This window comes from Chiloscyllium plagiosum, chromosome 1, assembly GCF_004010195.1.
Source record: "Chiloscyllium plagiosum isolate BGI_BamShark_2017 chromosome 1, ASM401019v2, whole genome shotgun sequence".
NCBI lineage: Eukaryota > Metazoa > Chordata > Chondrichthyes > Orectolobiformes > Hemiscylliidae > Chiloscyllium > Chiloscyllium plagiosum.
The window spans coordinates 118,091,615-118,100,744 of NC_057710.1; positions in this window are offsets into that span (position 1 = coordinate 118,091,615).

Genomic DNA, 9,130 nt, shown 5'->3' on the forward strand with positions numbered 1-9,130 from the left:
AACAGCATAAAGTGAGAATCATGATTCATTGTAAACTTCCAGAAAGTTGTTCATCTGTTTATAAAACCATCGTAACTTATTTTCCTTGGCAACACTGCTTTTTCATGAAGATGGCACTTATTATTCTAAGCCTTATCTATTTAGGAATTTTGAAAGCAAATTTGCTGCCAACGTAATGGGGCAAACTTTCATGATGTGATTACGTGGACCAAACATTGCTGGGGCCATAGACAAGTTCCTGAGTCATGTACTCACAGCAATAAATCTCTGTCAAAGAAGTGCTGAAGATAGAAACATAGCCAATTATGTTCATAGTTCAAGCAAACATGACACCCTGGGGTTTCTTAGGATGTTGTTAATCAAAGTTGCTTTTAGTTGTGCATTTTAAAAAAAATTCAGATTCTAGGTTAACAATGTCTGAACTGACTGCTGTTACTAACACTGGTAAAGCTGGGGCCCTTCACTTGGCAATTGTGCTTAGATCTAAAAGAGATCAACTGGAAAGGAATCTGGAGTTAGCAGAATATATTCTGACTATTTTGCCAGAATTTTAATGAAAATAGCATCAAATAGGTTAAATTCACTGATTACATTTTTGACTTCATGTGATCGTGATAAAGAACTGGCAGTGAATCAACACTGAAATCAAATTCGGGGGTAGGTGTAAAGTGCACAATGTTAGGATTTATGATTGAAGATTTACTCTATGCAATTTTATGTTTTTATTACAGATTTAGTACTACAGAATGCTAGCTTAGTTTCCGCCAGGGCCATTCATTTTCTGACCTCATTACAGACTGGGTTCAAAGATGCACAAAAAAGTTGAATTCCAGAGGAGAAGTGAGAGTGACTTACCCTTGACATAAAAGCCACATCTGACTGTGGTATCAAGGAGTCCTAGCAAAGCTGGCCTCAGTGCAAACCAGGGAGAAAACTTTCCACTGGTTGGGATCATACCTGGCACATGGGAAGATGCTTGTAGTTGTTGGAGGTCCGTCATCTCAACTCCACGACATCATTGCAAGAGTTCCTCAGTTTAGCATCCTAGGCCCAACCAACTTCAGCTACCTTGTAAAGACCTCCCTCCATCACAGGATCAGAAGTGGAATGTTCACTGATGATTGCACAATGTTCAGCACCATTCGTGACTCTTCAGGGGAAGACCTAGGCAATATCCAGGCTTGGGCTGACAAGTAACATCTGCAATACATCAATACCAGACAATGACCATCTCCAATAACAGACGATCTAACCACAGTTCCTTGACATTCAATGGTGCAACCATCACTGACCCCAATTATCAACTTCCAGTGGGGTTACTTAACATCCAGGACAAAGCAGCCTGCATGATTGGCACCACATCCATGAACATCCACTCCCTCTACCACCGACGTTCAGTAGCAACCATGTGCACCATTTACAAGATGCACTACAGCAATTCACCTAACCTCCTCAGATAGCAACTTCCAAACCCCTAACTACTATCATCTAGTTACATGGGAATACCACTGCATTCAAGCTCCCATTCAAGAAACTCCCCATTCTGACTTTGAAAAATACCTCCATTCCTTCACTGCCATTGGATTAAAATCCTGGAATTTCCTCTTCAGTGTCATAGTGGGCCTACCTACATCACTTGGTCTGCAGCAGTTCAAGAGGTAGCTCACCCCCACCTTATTGAGGACAGTTAGTGACAGACAACAAATATTAGCCCAGTCAGCGATGCCCAAGTCCAATGAGTAAATAAAAAAACAGCATAATTCCAACTTCATATACTTTAAAGAAAGTCCTGGTTTGTCTTCCTCTCTTGAATCTATCAATCTTCATATGAATGTAACATAAAATTAATATTGCAAAATAAATAAGAAAGACAAAATTGTCTTGGGATAGGAAACAAAGTGCAATGATTAATATTTTTCAGGCTAGAATAAAGTTTGTGGAATTTCCCAGGGGCCAGTTTTAGGACAGTTGCTTTTTTTTTGATACATAAATTAATGATTGAGGTCATTGAATGCATGGGACAATTTCCAAGTTTGGGTATATTATAAAATTTGAAAACAATTGTACGCTGTGAAGACTACATTGTAATATGGAGCTTCATGACAATTGCTAAGAGAAAAAAGATTTGTTTATTCAACAAAGCTCCAACCCCAGAAAGAGGAATAAAATATGATGAGAAAATCCAAACAAAATAGTTGCAACTTCAGATACAAAGGGCATGGGAATAATATCATAGAAGTCAAAGCAATGGGTGGGACTAGAGAGGCTGACAGCGTTGTCTGTCGCTAGGCTAGTGACTGTATTTCCAGCATTTTATTCTTTTTGCTTCACTGACCTAATCACCTGAGAAATTGTGGAAAGTAGGAAGTATGAAAAGTGAAAGGAATTTGCAAAGAAGCAATTAGCTAAGAAGGGTGATGTAAAGATGACAAGTAAAATGTAACATTTAATATTCAAAGTATGTATTCTTTTTAAAGTTGCTCCTTTATAGTCAAGTCAATATCTCTAACTCTTATTATAAATCTACAGCTGAGTATTTCTTTAATGTGAGCTTATTGCACTTTCTATGGCTTTGCAGATGGAGCTGTGCATGAGTTTCCTCGGTTTTCCTACTTGCTTCCTTCTGATGTAGCAAATGGTGTAACACCCAAGAAAAATGGGTTTAAGTAATTTAAGTTTACCAAGATGTGCATGTAGCCCTTGAAAAAACATGCTTCCACTGATGCTGTTTGACAGAACTAAGCAAGTAACTTAATAATTCATTTATGCTCAAATTTCCCATTCCACAACACTTCGAATATATTTGGGTAGAATTATACCCCATCAAATGTAATGGTGTTAAATGACAAAAGGTTTCCCTCTATTCTAAAAAAAACACATGGGGCTAGAATTACGGGTTTCACCTTGCCATTGGTGGAAGCAGAATTAGTTGAGAGTTAAAAGTATTGGAAATGTCAACATGCCAATTCCTGAAAGTGATCCTGTCACTGATGGATTTACCAGGCGAGTGAGAGGACAGTTGCCAATCCCACCTCAAACCTTAGCATGGCCAAGTAAACTGATTATGGATTTTATTAATGGAGAGTATTAAGATACTTGCACACCCACAGTCTGTATGTGCTGTCGAAAATGGTGAGCATACCAGATGGAAGGCAATAGGTTCACAGTGTGGACCCAGTCATGGCCCAAGGAATTAGCTGGAGCTTCGAAATAGTTGAATATTAAAAGGGGGAAATCTCAGTCATTGACAAACAGCTGCCCATGGTATATTACAAATGTTGGTGACAGTGGGCAGGAAGTACTCTGCAGTACCCAACACTGTCACTCTCCTGACATGACAGAGACATAAGAATAAGGAGTGAGTTCCAAGAACAATTCAGCAGTCAGCTTTTTAAAAGAAAACTCTTTTCGGAATGTGGGCATTGCTCATTAGTTCAGCAATTATTGTCCATTCATAATTGCCCTTGACAAGGTATTGGGAAGTTGTCTTGAACTGCTGCATTCCATGCGGTGTAGATGCACTCAGCGTGCCATTAGAAAGGGAAATCAAGGATTTTGACACAGTGACATTGAAGGAACTTGATTCCAAGCTCAAAACAATGATGGTGTGTGACTTGATGGAGAACTTGCAGGTAGTGGTATTTCCATGTATCTGCTGTCTTTGAATTTCTAGGTTGTAGAGGTCTTGCTGGAGGTGGAGTGTCCACAGTCATTCAGTGTGTAAAGTGAGCTGAAGTGTTGCCTGGCCGGATGCCAGTGGAAGGACCCCAAGGTATCTCATAACTCAGAAAATACTGGAAGCATGAGGAGAATTAAAGTGAATTTGTGAGAGCTGTGGCACACATTGGATTGGGCCCAGCAAAAAGAAATGACCCCTCAAGATCTTTCAATGTAGAGCCGAATTCAGTTGGAAGTGGCCGTCGAATGGGAAGAGTTCTGATGAGATTTTTGGGATTAAAGAAAAAGTATTTAAAAATTATAGTGGTGGATCAATCCCACTTACTTTGCTTAATTCATGCATGGTAAAGAACTTTTGTATAAACCAAGAAAACATTGGAATAATTCTTTCAGTTAATAATGGGAAATTTGATTTCCCTTTTAAAGGTTACTGGTCTCCACGGAGCTGATATCTGAGCATTCAGTACATGATAAATGCATGACCAAATACACTTGCTTCCATAGCCAAGTTGAACAACTATAATGGAATAAATTAAGGAACACCTGAGTGATGTGTGTCTTGTAAGAGCATGAGTGACATTTTGGGGGCTGCTTGCAAATGTATAAGATTGGTTGGTGTTGGGAAGGAATAGAGGATGGTTCCTGCTCAAGTTTACAAGCATAGGTAGGGAGTTTCTGTTATTTGAGAGTGGCTTGTCAGGAGGATTGCATGTGCTCTACACAAATGGCTGAAACATGGGACAAACTGCTCCCCTCTACAATCAACCTGGGGCAATAGGACAGCTGCCCAAGTATAGTAAGGTCCATTTAAATCTGAGCCAGTTGGTCACGTGTCACTTCCATTGTTGGATTCCCCTAGCTGCATGGCATCTTCAAACACACCCATGTGACCATTAAAGTTCCTAGTGATTAGCCAATCAGCTGCATCAATAGGTGGACATTCCATTGCGTAACGTCCAACTAGTCTTTGACCACAACAAGAACTTCCTCAATGTATGTACTGTCTTTCCTGGCAACTGCAGTAACTTCTTCATCCTCAGTCACTCCAGACTGCTACAGCTGTTTGGACCTCCCTACAATATACCCAAATGGACCCTAGGAAACCTGGGATATCTAGTGAAGAATTAACTACCGACCCCTCAACTGGAACCCCAGGAGACTTGAGGTGGTTGACCTATAACACTGTGGTGGTTGTGTGAAGATGGGTTGGCTACTTGCCTAACATTAAGAGTAGGCTACAACTATAACAGAAGCCATCCACTGACCAGAATCGCCATTTGTGTAGATGACTGGACCTTCTCTAATGCAATTGAAGTTGCTGGAGCAGGTAGGTGGGTGTCATTCTGCAATCAGCTGATATGTCTCCCAACCATCATGGAGGTCTGCTACACTCTGAGGCATAAACATCCAGAGAGGTGTGAGGAGGATAATCTGATGGGGGCAAGAGGAGGAGCAGATGCTGGAAGAAGAGGAGGTAAAGGACATGGAAGGAAGGTGCAAAACATTGAAGTGCAGTGGCTGCACAGGGGGATGATCGGAAATTGAGCAGTGCTCAAAGGTCTTTTCAGGAAGCCATGATTGTGAGGAATCCTCTTTTTCAGTAAAATTTCAACTAAGCTTCACTGACTCCGGATGAACGTGAATCTCATTTTGAGCTGCCTGTCTGATCAGCACATTGCCTCCTATAATCCCAGTCTTCACCATGAGTGCTGATCAGACTTCCTCCTGATTAGACTTCCTCTTAGTTATTTCTATTTTCCACTCTTTTTATAGTTGTATGTAGTGACCTGCGGAAGGGATTACCCCTCACCTAACAGAGCTTTCTGTCAGACATTGTGTTTGCTTGTTCGACAAAGATAAAACAGAATGATGTAACGCAATTCTGTCCTCTATGGTCATTGACGGCTACTCTAATTCATTGCATAGAATCTCCTCAGTGCAGAAAGAGGCCATTCAGCACCAACCCTATGAAGAGCATCCCACCCAGACCCATCCCATTCCTGTAACTCCACTTTTATGAAGGCTAATGCAACTGGCCTGCACATCCCTCACACTATGGGGCTATTTAGCATGGGCAATCCACCTAACCTGCACATCTTTGAACTATGGGAGGAAACTGGAGCACCCGGAGGAAACCCAAACAAACACTGGGAGAAAGTGCAAACTCCACAGAGACAGTTATCCAAGGCTGGAATTGAACCCAGGTCACTGATGCTGTACGGCAGCAGTGCTAACCACTGAGCCACCACGCCACCCGTATCTGAATGTAAACGTTTCCAAGCGATACCTCTTGATTCCACACTGACTGTCAGGCATACTGAAGAGTAAATGTCCTGGGTAGACTATTTTTCCATGTTAAGAGCAAAATATGCCTTGAGACTCATCAGCTGGTGTGTCTTTTGGAGGCTGAATATTCAGAGGCCTGTCCTGAGAGTTGAGGGGTGACATTCACTTTGCCAGAATCTTTCAAATTATTGGTTCTTTACTCTTTACTGAGTACAAGTTTTCTCAGATTATTTCTGCTGCTAACAGTAAGAGCAATATCTCCTCACTCCCCCACCCCTTGCAGCAACATTCCTCATTCCTCTGCCTTATACCCTCCAGCATAACCTCCACATCTACATCTGAAAATTAGGAGTCTGCCCTGGATTCTTGGCCAACCGCAGGATGGCCATCTCCTGAAAAAGCTTCCTGTTCGCACTGTTGTGATGCTGGCTACCCCTTTGTCTCTAAACCTATGTATTTGAGCTCAGACACCTGGTTGCTTCTGTACTCCCCTCCTCACACCATCATGCTTCTTCCATGCTCCCCTTACCACCTCCATGCTCTCAGTCTCCTTGTATTTCAACTGGAGAAAAAGATGTCTGGCCATTTGTTTCTGTTGATGCAGCTCAAATGGCAACACAGCAAATGCTTGGCTGAGTTCCAAAGCTCAATCAGCAGGGGTCTCTTTAAGCAACTTGAAGAGCATTAGCTTTGATATAACAATGGAGTTATATCTTATGGTATAAAGATTATATTTTTAATGTTATTGTCATACCTGTATATTTATTTGGATAAGATTAAAAAGTATGAATTAGAATAAAATTTCTGTTATTGGTAATAAGAGTGGTAATATTTGATTGACTTTCTTAAAAGGTTTATAGGGCCAGTAATTTCAAAGTACTTTCCTGCATGGGTGTTTTTTTTTTTCTTTTTTCTTAAGCATTTCTGGTCTTGCATTTAGTATTATATGCTTAACTCATTCTATATGTATTACTATCAATGTGTGTGGGCATGTATTTGGGATGGTTCAGTGAGGTGTAAAGTGTAGAATTGGGTGTAAAAGATGAAGGTTAGAAGGCTTACCATCTTTAAATACAACTCTGAGGAAGTCCCAGAGAATCAAGGCAGGCCTTCTAAATAGCCCAACTCGCCCATGTCGATTGCCACACCTGATCTGCTTCAAAGGTCTGTGAGTCCAACTTGATAGATCCCCCGTCTTCATGGAAAGCAAATAGTGCATGTGGGGGGAGACATGTATGGAGCAGATCTGCTGAGTCAGGCACTTTCCGATTGGAGTTTCCTGCCTTGCTAGCAAAAATCAGCCTATGGATCCATTACTTGAATACACCACTGGCCTGTTCATGGAGTGTGAAATTGATGTGAAGTATAGTTTATTTGCATAGCGCAACCAGCAGCATTTTTGAGTATTGCTGAAAAAAAGACACATTTTCTTGAAGCTTTTTGTCTTTCACTTACAATGACATTTCACAAGAATAGATTTCGAGCAATACTGAAGTGCTGAAAAGCATTTTTATTAATATCCCAATTTGAGTTAAATTACAGATATATCACAATGAAGAGACTACCATCTTGAAATAACTTAATTCCAGAAGTGAGTGTCTCGAAATGTAATCAATTCAAGAAGATGTTGGTTGTTTAATAGGTTATTTTTATTTTATTAGTGAGCGAATGGAGTATACAAGTTAAGTTGATAAATATGCTCATGTAGATTTCACAATACGTCTCCTGAAATCACATTAAGTATCCCCTGAGCTCTCAGTAGCTATCTCCACAGATTACACTGCGAGATCTCAAATTTTCCAATTTTCAAGTACTTAATTGTTCAATTTTTCTTTAGCCTTTTGACTTTTGAAGAGGCAACCCTTCTATTCCTAACTTCAATTTAATCTGAAAAGTTAATAATTAAGATTAAATTAACTTTTAGCTTTAATTCAGTATTTTCTTTTACTTATGTTTATCACAGTAGGTGCTGCAGGAATGTTCCTATTAGTGATAGCCCTCATTACCAGAGCCACTTTGTAAAATAAAATAAAGTATGATATTTAAAATAAATGTTGGTGCTATTTTAATCTGACTATAAACCAGCAATTATTTAGTTTTATTCCAGTTTGAACTTTAGCTGCAAATGTACAATTTATTTTACAAATGCATAGAAAAAGGGAATTCAGATATGTTCGCATATTTGAAGCAGTCATTAATTCATTTTTGTTTTTCGACTCTGAGATGTATATGCCTTTCAATGTTTCAGACCTCTTATGTTGCTAGCATCAATATCTCTTTGTAATTGTCCTTAAATAACTTAAACACAATCTATTGAGCAGTTCAGTACCTTTGATGGCTGTAGTGGCTAAATAACATGCTCACTTTCTTAGTCTAAGGTTTCAGTTCTTCAGTTGTAATATCATTGATTTTGTGTTAAAAATAATGATGAGACTATGAGCACTCACAGTTATTAAGTAGGAAGTCACACAGCAACCTTCAGAAATACCGCTTATACAGTAAGTACAGAAATCAGTACACTGCTGTCCCAGTAAAGTGATTTAAAGTGATGTGCAAACGAAGCAAGAGTGATGTGAGGGGGAAAAAAACATTTCACACAGCATGTAGTTAAAATGTGCCTGGAAGCAAGGGGGGCATATTCAATTGAGGCATTCAAGAGGACATTGGATGATTATTTGGCTAGAAATGGTGTGCAAGGATATAAGGAAAGGCAGTAGATTGGCACTAGCCCATGGAGCTGGGGCAGGCATGATGGGCCAAATAACGTCCTTCTGTATTGTAACTGATAGTTGTCCTCCTTCTCCAAAATAGCACATAGAACATTACAGCGCAGCACAGGCCCATTGGCCCTCGATGATTTCACAGGGGTGCGCAACAATCTGAAGCCCACTTAACCTGCACTATTCCACTCTCGTCCATATGCTTATCCAATGATCATTTAAAAACCTGAGCTGAAAAATGTGTTGCTGGAAAGCGCAGCAGGTCAGGCAGCATCCAAGGAGCAGGAGAATCGACGTTTCGGGCATAAGCCCTTCTTCAGGAATGAGGAAGGTGTGCCAAGCAGGCTAAGATAAAAAGTAGGGAGGAGGGACTTGGGCGAGGGGCATTGGGAATGCGATAGATGGAAGTAGCTTAAGGTGAGGGTGATAGGCCGGAGAGGGGGTGG